This window comes from Cydia amplana, chromosome 11 (assembly GCF_948474715.1).
Source record: "Cydia amplana chromosome 11, ilCydAmpl1.1, whole genome shotgun sequence".
Classification (NCBI taxonomy): Eukaryota; Metazoa; Arthropoda; class Insecta; order Lepidoptera; family Tortricidae; genus Cydia; species Cydia amplana.
The window spans coordinates 6222825-6234408 of NC_086079.1; positions in this window are offsets into that span (position 1 = coordinate 6222825).

Below are 11584 nucleotides of genomic sequence, written 5' to 3' on the forward strand. Positions count from 1 at the left end.
TGTGAAAGACTCGAATCGTGCCTGTCGAACGCTCCCCACGGTGCAACGAACTCTAGTGTACGTAATGTAAGTATCATTTTTATGTTTACGAGCCGCTAGGGCTATGTAAAAAGAACGGTCGGCGGTTAGCACTGCACGCTTTGGTTTTTTGATGGAATATAGTGTTGTGTTAGAGTCGGTGGGCGGTGCTAGCCGCCGGGCATAGTTTTGTATGTGTAATATTTTGTACATTAGGCTATTTTATTTGAGGCGTAGGATTACTTTATGTGTAAATTCGGATACTTTTTAGAATAAAGTACAAAATGATATTTGTTTGCCGCTCGAAATGGAAGCCGATGCTTAGCTGTGACTATAAATTGAAGAAACTCTTAATGATGCATTCGACCTAATTAATTTATTTCGGTAACTAATTGAATCTGCGAAACTATTGTATATATTGATTGTGTACGTATTAAGTAACTATGGGAGCCGCGTTCTCTCCTGGACAATATGGAATTGTGGTGTTATAATTTGAAAAATTAAAAAAAAATATAATAAACATAATTCATGATACATATTTCTATATGGTTCATCTTATGTAATGGTAGAATAATCTTCCTAAGTGTAAGGCCTGAGTGGACGCTCATGTTGGGCGTGCAGCGGGGCGGGGCGTGCGGCGTGCATGTTAAACAGATGCAAGCGTATAGGAGCGGCCTTAGTGCACGCTGCTCACATCACGCGTGAGCCCACAGCCACGCTGCACGCCCCGCCGAACGCTCCGCTTCGAGCGTCCACTCAGGCCTTACACTAACGCTCTTCCATTGGAAAATGTCAAGATACTTTCCAGTACAAACACCATCCTGACGACAACCAGAGTGCATTTGAGAAATTACAATGATGTTTTTCACCTCAGCAGCTCGAGCAAGGGTACTTTGCTACTTAAAAACAGTGAGCAAAATCGCATTTTGCTCACTGTTTTTAAGTAGCAAAGTACCCTTGTTCGAGCTTTTGAGGTGAAAATGTAATTGTTGGTATATCTTAAGAAAACATGAGTGAATAGAGGTAAGTGATGAAGAAGGAATACATTTTTCGGGTTCTCTAATATGTTCTCACTGTTGAGGTGAAAAGTTTTGTGAACTACACGAGATCAAAGTTATTTACATCTCGTGAGCTTTTTGAGTCCCTTACTACGCTCAAGATTCTAAATTAGTATAGAATCTTTCGTTTGCACGGGACTCAAAATAAGCACTCGAAGAAATATCAAACTTTGATCTCTTGTTGTACAAATAACTATTGTAAAAAGGAAGACTGACGTGAATAGTAGAATTATGTAGCGTGAATTGCAGACGTTCGTCCTCTTCATGGTTAACGGGTTGTAGTTGGTTGTCCGGCACAGAGTGCCAGAGGTGTGCTCTTGTATGTGATATGGGATGCCTGAGATCGACGACTAAATGTTTAGCTGTAGTCACTTTATTGTATAAAATTGTTATAACGATATAAGTGTTACATATAAATAAACAGATATATATTATCTCGCCGTTGGTATGTTGTATGAAAGGATGCCTGTTTTTAATATTATTGGAATTCAAATTGAGGTTTATATCACTTTTTTTGACGCATTACAATAATATTCGCGTATCATTACATGATCATATTATATCTATTGTCGAAGATCATTAAATTATTAGTAGCATTTTGCTGATATTAAACTTTTTGATCTCACATTTGTTGTTGTTGTTTGGGAAAAAAATGTATATGGATGTGAACGAAATTTCTCTTCTCTAGTAATATAGGCAATACATCAATGCCTTATTATTTGAAATACAATATTTTCTTAGTATGAAAATGACCAAAAAATATAATAAAAAAAGTGTTTGAAATTGCAAATAAAATAGAGCTTTTCTAAATTGTTCTAGTAATGAAAATGCAAACACCTTTAGAGTTAATAAAATATATATGTATAATTAATATCTTTAATTAAATACTTCGGTTGAGTGTCCAAAAGTTGAAAAATATTTAGTCTTAAAAATTAGTCAATTTAATATTATATATTAATGAAAACGAAATAGGTTTAGTTTTCTATGGTTTCTGAGGGAGGTTATTTACGGCTAACTCGCTAAGCTTTTTTTTATAGTAATACTTGTTTTTGTTTAATTTGGATCATGGGTAGGTCATAATACTTAGTGATACTGGCAATAATTCTAACACGTAATAAGTAACGAAGTGTAATGGCACCAACTTAACACCAACGCGGGTGGAACTTAGTTCTGCGCAGTCCACAGTCCACGTAACGGCTTACACAAGTGTCGATTCATATAAATATTGCCTATAGTCTTTTAAATGCTTATACTAATTTGACGTTTATTCCTTTATGACATAGCTCAAATTCCTTTACAATTTGCATGGACTTAAGGCAACTTTTATATGTGTCGTCACTCCCAGTAGCAAGTTTTCTAGGATTAGAACGTACGAATTTATCATCAATCTGCCATACGAAATAGGTATTCGGCAGTTTCTCTTCCCACATTATCTTCCACGATTTTTGACACTTCATTTGCCCTGACTTGTTTTATTTGGATGCAGTGGAGCCTGGTGCTATTGGTTTATGTCTGTGCCAGTCGTTATAGCAGCCGTTTTTAACCAGCTGCAAAATTATCTATGTTGCTACCAGATTCAAATTTATATTCTACACTGCCGTGACAGCTTATGAGGCGACGTTTTGTTGCGAGATGGACTGTATAGCACTGACAATTAGGTCTATATTATATCAAATATAGTTTTACTAATGTTAGCAGTATAGATATTTTTGCCTATAGGTTGATGTAATAGCTCAGTATGTGAGGTTTGCATGAGTTTATATGCGTAAGACTGAGCGAAGAGTCCCGAATGTCAGTTTATTTATGTAAAAGCACACGTTTTAGCTCGTAAGTTTTTATTATAACAATCGCTGCCTTTTAGTTAAGTGTCTGTGTTGCATATTTATTGAGATATATTTTCTAAAGTGATTGTGCATTGTATCCGATGTAAATATAGACGAAGATTAAACATAACATTAATATAATATAGACTTTATTTATAGATGCGAAACTTCACGTTTAACGCAGTTTTCTACATCTTGATTTGTTGCCAAATATCGACAGTTGACAACATAAATTGTCACTACTCTTAAAAACCTTGTACATCAGTCGCCATCATATATATCGTAGCGGCCAAGGTGTTCACAATATCTGAACACGCACTCTAACGCTCTGACAATAGAGGCGTGTTCAGATATTTGTGAGCGCCTTAGCCGCTCCGATATATCTGATGGCGACTGTACAGTAAAACGTATCTTAAAACGAATACCCTCCGTTAGGGTCCCTCCAGTACCATCGGTCCATTTTCCCAATCTGTCTACTTTACCAAACGGTCTACTTTCCCGATCTGCCTAATTGCTTTTCTCAATCCGTCTAATTACTTATCGGTCCACTTTCCCGATCGGTCCACTTTCTTCATTGGTCTACTTGACCAAATGGTCCGCTTTTCCGATCCCATGAAAAACATTTCATGTAAAATGTTGCCAAGACGAAAGTACAAGGCTCGGACTGTCAAAAAGTTATCAGATATCTTGTAGAGCCAAGCTTCTAACTCTACAAGCCCTAACATCACAAACTCTACACCTTAGTCAAAATACGTGGCTTGGCCGTTTTGTTACTACAAAAATTATTGTATAATAAAAAATAATGAATAGATTTCACCTTCCGCCCATGTGACGGTAGCGAAACGGCCAAGCCACATATGTTGACTAAGATGTAGAGTTTGTCATGTTAGGGCTTGCAGAGTTAGAAGCTTGGCTCTACAAGATATCTGATAACTTTTTGACAGTCCGAGCCTTGTGGTTTCGTCTTGGCAACATTTTACATGAATGTTTTTCATGGGATATTGTTTACTGGAATGATCCCAGACATTTTGTTCGTTGTAGTCACAAAACGGTAATTTGCTGCCACGCAATCAGTTATATTTGATTAAATACTGTCAGAACAATGACGGTGTCTCACTCGCATCTGTTACAATACTGATATGTCGGTCCTCCGTGGTTGACACATATTGACTTGGCATTATGTTGGCACTAAGCGTTTTTGGTATTCTGAGAAACTGGTGGTTTGCGAGTATAAAAAATACATTTCGCGAATCGCCAAATCAAAGTTCGCGAAGTTGGTACTATGCTACGAAATGAGTGAACCAATGGCGAAAGTAGACAACGTGCTCAAGTAGACAAATCGGGAAAGTGGACCGTTTGGCAAAGTAGACAGACCGGGAAAGTGGACCGATGGTAAAGTGGACACATCGCGAAAGTGGACCGTTTGGTAAAGTACACAGATCGCGAAAATGGACCCTTTGGTAAAGTAGACAGATTGGGAAAGTGGACCGATGGTACTGGAGGGGTTAGGGTGACAATACGGATTCAAATTTTACTAAACACCCCTTGGCTATTAGTATTACTAGTTGAATCAAGATTGCAAACTGTGTTTCGAGACAGATTCGTCGGGAGTACAGTAGGTACTAAGCTGAAGTACAACTGCATTACATTCATGGAGGTAGGTTCATTTAAAGATTGTTACACTCATGGTCTAATAAAACATGGTCTTCTCTTTCCAGAGTGTCACTTGCCTACGTCACAATAACATTGCCACTTTATTTCAACATAACATGTTACATGGGTACATTATATCTATGGTTAATAAGTTAATTTATTTCTTTATAATTTAATAATTTTCATTTATATGTATTTTATCTTAAATTTTACAATAACACGTCATTTTTAATTATTCGTTAGCAATATCTTCCGATTCACGAAAGAAATTTCAGACGTTCGGGTAATTCTGTTTACACTACTGGCAACACAGGATAGCGCTGTCACATTTGACAATCCGCCATTTTGTCCCTGACCGACCGTCCTTGTCGAACGCGTGTTAATTGTTATTTCCTTCTCGCTCAGTGTCAGCAGTCGCAGTGTTTTCCAAACTTTTCACGTCGTAAGCTTCGTAATTAATGTTTTGTTACGAAAATGGTTGGCTGCTCTATTCGGAACTGTAAGAGTAGGAGTGAAAAGTGCAGTATAGATTTGTTTTATTTTACTATGTTTCTACATGAATAACTTAAAATTAATGCCGTTAAAATAATTTTCACTGTTGGTTAAAATTCTCCCACATTTTAAAGTTTGAGAACCTGTAAACAGCATGATGACGTAGGCAAGTGCCAGTTAGGTCATTCGCGAATCTCGGAATAGAGTACCAGGCGGAGTATATTATTATACCATGGTTACACTCCATCCCAGTAATAAATCTACTTAAGTGTTTCACACACTACCCGCAATCTGCCGCGATTGAAAGAATCGACATGCCACCTTTCCAATGCATCTTCTCCAATGTGTTTTACCTTTTAACCGCCGTAGACTAATATATAAGGCCCACTTGCACCATCCCACTAAACCGGGGTTAAGTGGTTAAACCATTGGTAACCATGGTAACTCCAGGTTTAACCGGTTAACCCCAGGTTAGTGAAAAGGTGCGAGTGGCGCTAAGACATACAAAATCGGGCTCATTCCGCCGCGGTCTGATAAATAACACAAAACTTCGTACCGCCGGCAACACAAGCACGCTCGATGAAAAATTCAATGGCGGTTAAAAGGCTAATAGCTAATAGTCAGCAGCAAAAGTTGCTAAACGGGTGAGGTGTTCAAAATCACCTTGACACGCTCTTATTCTCTTAACAATAAAGTCGCGTCAAGATCATTTTGAACACCTCACCCGCTTAGTAACTTCTGCTGCTGAACTGTACATGCATAATGCTCCGCTCACTGCGGCAGATTACGTCAGTGTGTGAATTTCTTTATAAGTTGTCAACTGACATGAAAATATGAAGTTACAGACTACCATATTATTTAAATACCAATTTTCTCATATTGACATCGGCTGTAATGCCCAAGAACTCTTTGTAAGTAAAAAAACCGTAGATTTAATATTCTATTTAGCCTGCTCTGGCATTTATAACTTGAAAAATCCTTCTGCTGTTTGGCTGTGACGTAGCACCTAGGACTTCGACTGTTATAAATACCAGTTAGTCTAGAATATTAAGGCCTGGAAACCTAGCCGATGTGTTAGTGAAGCCAAAACACAACTATCAGTCGCTTTTAAAACATTTAACTAAGGCCACTTGCACCATCCCACTAACCCGGGGTTAAGCGGTTGAACCGTTAACCCAGTGTCAAATTGTACTGGTAACCATGCTAACTCAAGGTTTAACCGACTAACCCCGGGTTAGTGGAATGGTGCAAGTGGTCCTAAGGCGTCTATTAAATTATAAATGGCAACTAGGGTAGTTCAGTCAACTGCAATAATATGTTATACAACGAAGGCAGCAAAAATATCTGACACGAATGACACGCTCTTATTTGAGAGCGTGTCACATATTTTTGCGGCCTTCGAAGAGTAACGTATTATTGCAGGTGTGTGTACAGGTTTTCTTGGCATCACTATGGGCAAGATATACATTCTAGGCCTTATTTTCTAAGCCGGTTAGCTCCTGATAATTAACGTTCTCAATGTAAATGATATTTAGTATAAATACGTCTAACTCGTGAGTTTAGTTGTTTTCGCTACTTCATTAATTACCCCAGGTAAGTGGTATTCAGAATTGGATAGCGTAAACAGCTGTTTGATAAAATTTTATCGTAAAAATATAATTGAAAAGTAGGTAGTTGAATAGACTCCGACAAACGTTGATTTACTATATCCATGTCTGAGTATCACTAAATTCTTTTGAATGTTGATGTACGGGATGAACTGGACTGCCACACAATATAAGCAATACAATCATGTCTTTTTTGTGGATTTTAGTACAATAAACTGTTCCCGCAGGCCAGGCGAATTTATACCTTAAGTTTAATGTCATGAAGTCCGTGTATTTGTGACTAATCTTTTATATAAAAATGGCTTTAGCCAATATCGCCCCACAGTTCAGTTTAAAGGATGTCACAATTATAGTTAAAATATGGAAATAACTCAATCAAATGCATATTTATATGTCAACCTATTAAATAATTATCACTGCTACAATAAAGGCCTTACCTGACTTAGCGGTAGTGGAATAATTGAGGTACCTACGCGGTATATCATTCACACCGCTAAAGTAGAGCCTTGGAAATCAGATTTTGTTAACGGTATTTTAATGGTTTTATACATAAAACCGTTATTACTAATGGGTAAATTCTTAATGTTTAAGGATGTTTTGTTATTGAAATCAAGAGTTAAATCGTTCCTAGTCAAGTTTCATCCCGTAATAGTTGAGAGTTTAATCCTTAGTAAATGTTCCTGGATCATAGTTTTAATCTGATCAAACTAGTTGTGAGGTTATCGAACTTATTTAATATTAAATAATTTAAGTAGTGTGCAGCTTTCCTACTGACACTTTCTAAGCAGATAGTATAGTTCAGAGAAGATTGTCTCTGTCTTTGTTTTAACAGTATTCAATGTGTTTTACGCTTTTTAGAGCACTTTTTAAAATATATATCATTATACGTCTAAAATATCAAAAAGAGGTTAAACTATACATATATACAGATTGTATAAAATGTTATTCTACTATAGCACAAAGAAAAAATAATGATTATTTGAAATACCAATGCTTCGTTTGTTTCAGTCGCAGTGAACCATTTTATTTATGTTGACAATGTTTAGTCCACAGTAGAAAACTGACACGTTTTTGATGATTTTACTTTGAACTTTCCAACTACTTATACCATTTTGTTTTAGATGTTATGAAATATCTTGCAAATTATGATTTCGTATGAAAAATAATGTACCGCGTCGCGTCCTAAAAAACTCTGGTATATTATTAAGAAAGCACTACAAACAGAAACACTAAGAAATCAACCCCTGCTTGAAAATAAGACAAAAAATGGTATTTTCGAAAAAATTGGTAATTGCTGCTACTAAGTGCTATACTAGTAGCTACGCCGTTCTTAGTATAACGAAATAAGTATCTTTAACGTGATTTAAGAACTGGCAACTGCTCATTACTGAGGGCTCTTCCGGATTAGATCCAGATTCCACGGAGGTCCGGTTTATCGAGCGGTTAAGGTCTTGGTCTCCCGTTGACGTCGTATGCTACGTACAGTAAAAATATAGAACATGACGCTGCACGCAGCTTACGGCGTCAACCGGAGACCGAGTCCTAAGCAAATAAGTAAACTGAAAGAACAGTCGTCGTCAGATATATATGGGAGCGGCCAAGGTACCCAAAAATATCTGATCATGCGCTTTAACGTCTTGATAATAGACGCTTTGTTTAGATATTTGTGAACACCTTGGCTGCTCCGATATATCTGATCGCGACTATACAGTGTACGTATACCAACCGCTGGATAATTATGCCTCTGTTTTGTAGTGTTATCTATTGGACTTACTGATCGGAGGCGCCCTCTGCGATGAGCTTTTGCCTTTTAACCTCAATCTAAAAAAAATTGCAAGAAAAGTGCAATAGTCTAACTAAAGCTTACAATGATAAACCAGAACTATAAACGAACACATTGGCGGTCTATCTACTTAGGTTCTAACGATGCATGTAGTGTCTAATAATAATTATCCTTATTTTTATATGAGAGGTTTATCATTTAAGTTACGTTTAATTTTTAGTAATAAGATCCAAGGCTGTATTTAATACAAGGAGTGTTTTTTCCCAATGAGCTGCATACGTTTTACATTTTGTTAGCAATTATTAGTTATTGTGTGAAAATGCTCCTGTTGGTGATAATAGATAAAATAATGTCCAATTGGAAATCGGTAACGTATACGGGGCATTGTCTATTATGACCAGCTTTCTAAGTTGTTACGTGATACGTGTGTATGACTAATTATAAAATAATCCTTATTTTGGTAACAAATTGGTGTTATGAAAATTTTGTGAATAAAATATGGTGTCATTCTATCCGGGCATTTTTATTTGCTGACCTCTAAGCCTCTAGAGTCTGTGCGGAAAGAGTCGTGGAATGTTTGGGGTCCAATACATTCCACGACTCTTCTCTTTCCGCACAAACCATAGACTAGGAATCCTCTAGACTGAGTTTAGAGCAATTATTTCATGAAACCGATGCTGCCAAAAATACGGAGGTGCGGGGGGACGAGGTGAGCGAGTCCCGTGCTGTGATTGGTCCGTTTAAAGACATGGACCAATCACGGCACGGGATTGACTCGAAGATGGAGTAAAACTACCGTATAAGTGGTAGAGGGGGTAGCGTCACTATGCTCAGTCTAGAGGATTCCTAGTCTATGGCACAGACTAACCATTTGACATTCCTTTCTAGCCATTCGATTTTGAACCGTAATTCTTATCATAGAGATGCGTTTTTGTTTTGTATGTATGATGGCAAGTATGTTGCCGCTTATTACGAACTAAAGCAAACTATACTAGGTACAGTAGGTACCTACTAGGAAATGTAAGTATGTTGACCAATTTTTTATATGGTAAAGTCTTATGAGGCTTAGGTGACCTAATAGGTACTCTGCAAATATGAAACCAACGGGCTCAGCACGGTTCCATTTTTAATCCACTATCACTAAGCCCGTCACTTTCGCACTTACATACTTGTTAGAACGTGACAGGCATGGTGATAAATGATAAAAATGCGACCGTGCTACTAGGGCAAGACACTATTAGCTATAAGAGATGCCCCGAATAGTGGTTTTGGCCGAATACCGAATATTCGGCCACTCTCTCGGCCGAATACCGAATATTCGGCATGAGATGCGAACATTGCGAGTCACAATTATTATGAAAACTATTCGCCAACAAAGCACAACGTTTGCTAAGATATATTTTTTGTAAAACCGAACTAATGAATGTAGTTAGAGTTAATCAAATTAGACCCATGATAAAAATAAAATATTTCATAATCAACAAATGCTTAAAAAAGCTTCCTATTTAACAACTTTCCAATAATACATTTTAAATAATAAATATACCTAATTTTTGGTATTTTTTTGTGTAATTTTTATTTTTAGGTAGGGACAACAGATATTCGGTATTCGGTCGAATAGTAGGCAACATTCGGCCGAATACCGAATATTCCGCAAAGTGGCCGAATACCGAATAGTTGCCGAATATTCGTGGCATCTCTACTATTAGCATTTGTTAACACAGTCACTGCCAAGAACACGTATGTGTGTTCATTTTGTATTGGAACTGGTGTGCTTAACACTGAAAGTTTTAGTATAAAAGTCCGCTAGCTGACGCGGTTGCCATTGCAGGTAAAATTCGTCGTACGCGTCCGCGCCGTGCAACCACGGCAGCTAGCGCCTTAGGCTTCAGTAGGTACCATCATTGGTTGTTCAATACTTATGCTAAAGAATTTCCAATTCAGCAAGAACCCTAAATGGCAAAACAATCCCGTGTGGTTAATACTGTACCTACTAAAAAAGGTTAAGTATTCAATGTTTCAAAACAGCGCATATGATGTTCTAATGAGAAATATATTTCATATATGCAGTACTTTATTTGCAGTGTTAACTGCAGAAGTAACGGGTAACTGGCACATGTCGCCATTAAAACCCATCAGTCTCTACATTTTAAATAAGGTAGGGCAGTCTTTATTATTAATTTATTATATTATAAAATATGAATAGATCTGTTAACGTTCAAAGCAACAGACAACGTAATTCCACCAAATGCTTCGAGCCGCGTCATCTCATTTCTCACTTACGATGTTCTGTAAAATAAAACGTACTTATGAAAAAACCTTAATTGAGGAGTCTTTTCAAAAGGGCTTATTTCTCTATGAAAACCATACCAAATAAGCACTTGAAAATACACTCTCAATTGCAAACTAAGTATGACGTACGATGTTAGGTATAATACCTAATTCATGTCACTATCTTTTAAGCTCACAAAATTCGTATTTCGAATTTGATAGCTATTGTAGATGGCGCTATACGACTCTTGTACAATCAGCCGTAGAGATAACTGACCCCCTGCATAGAAATTTGTTTGCAGGGGGGGTCAAACTATCTCTGCAGCTGACTGCATTTATTTGTTAAAGGTTGTGAAAGTTGACGTAGCGTTTGACCTTGGAGGATACAACTAAACGGAGTAGCCATTAACAGGCTTTCCCCTCTGTCGAAAATAGGCGGCCAACGGTCATACACAATGTATGGACTGACGTTTATCTGACATGGCTATTTTTACGTTACGCATACATTTGACGTTCCCCTCCCCCGCAAAAATCGGCAGACTGTTTTGTACAGAAAATTACAGACATGGCGTCTCCGTTTGATTATATCCTCCAAGCAAAACAGGCGCCGTATATCGGGCCATGTAGTTCAGCTGTCAAACTCAAAAACTCGGTAAGGTCAATCGAGGTAAATGCGTCTTCTAAAGATTTCTTCTAAACGGAACATTTTAGAACTATTGCAACCCTTTCTGTTTGAAGTGTGGTCACTGAACTTTTAATGCAGACGGCTATAATAGTTATAATATGTTGAGTTTAGAAGAAATCTTTAAAAGACGCATTTATCTCAGTTGACCTTACGAAATCAATCAATACCTCTTGAACTATAGGTAACTACTAAAG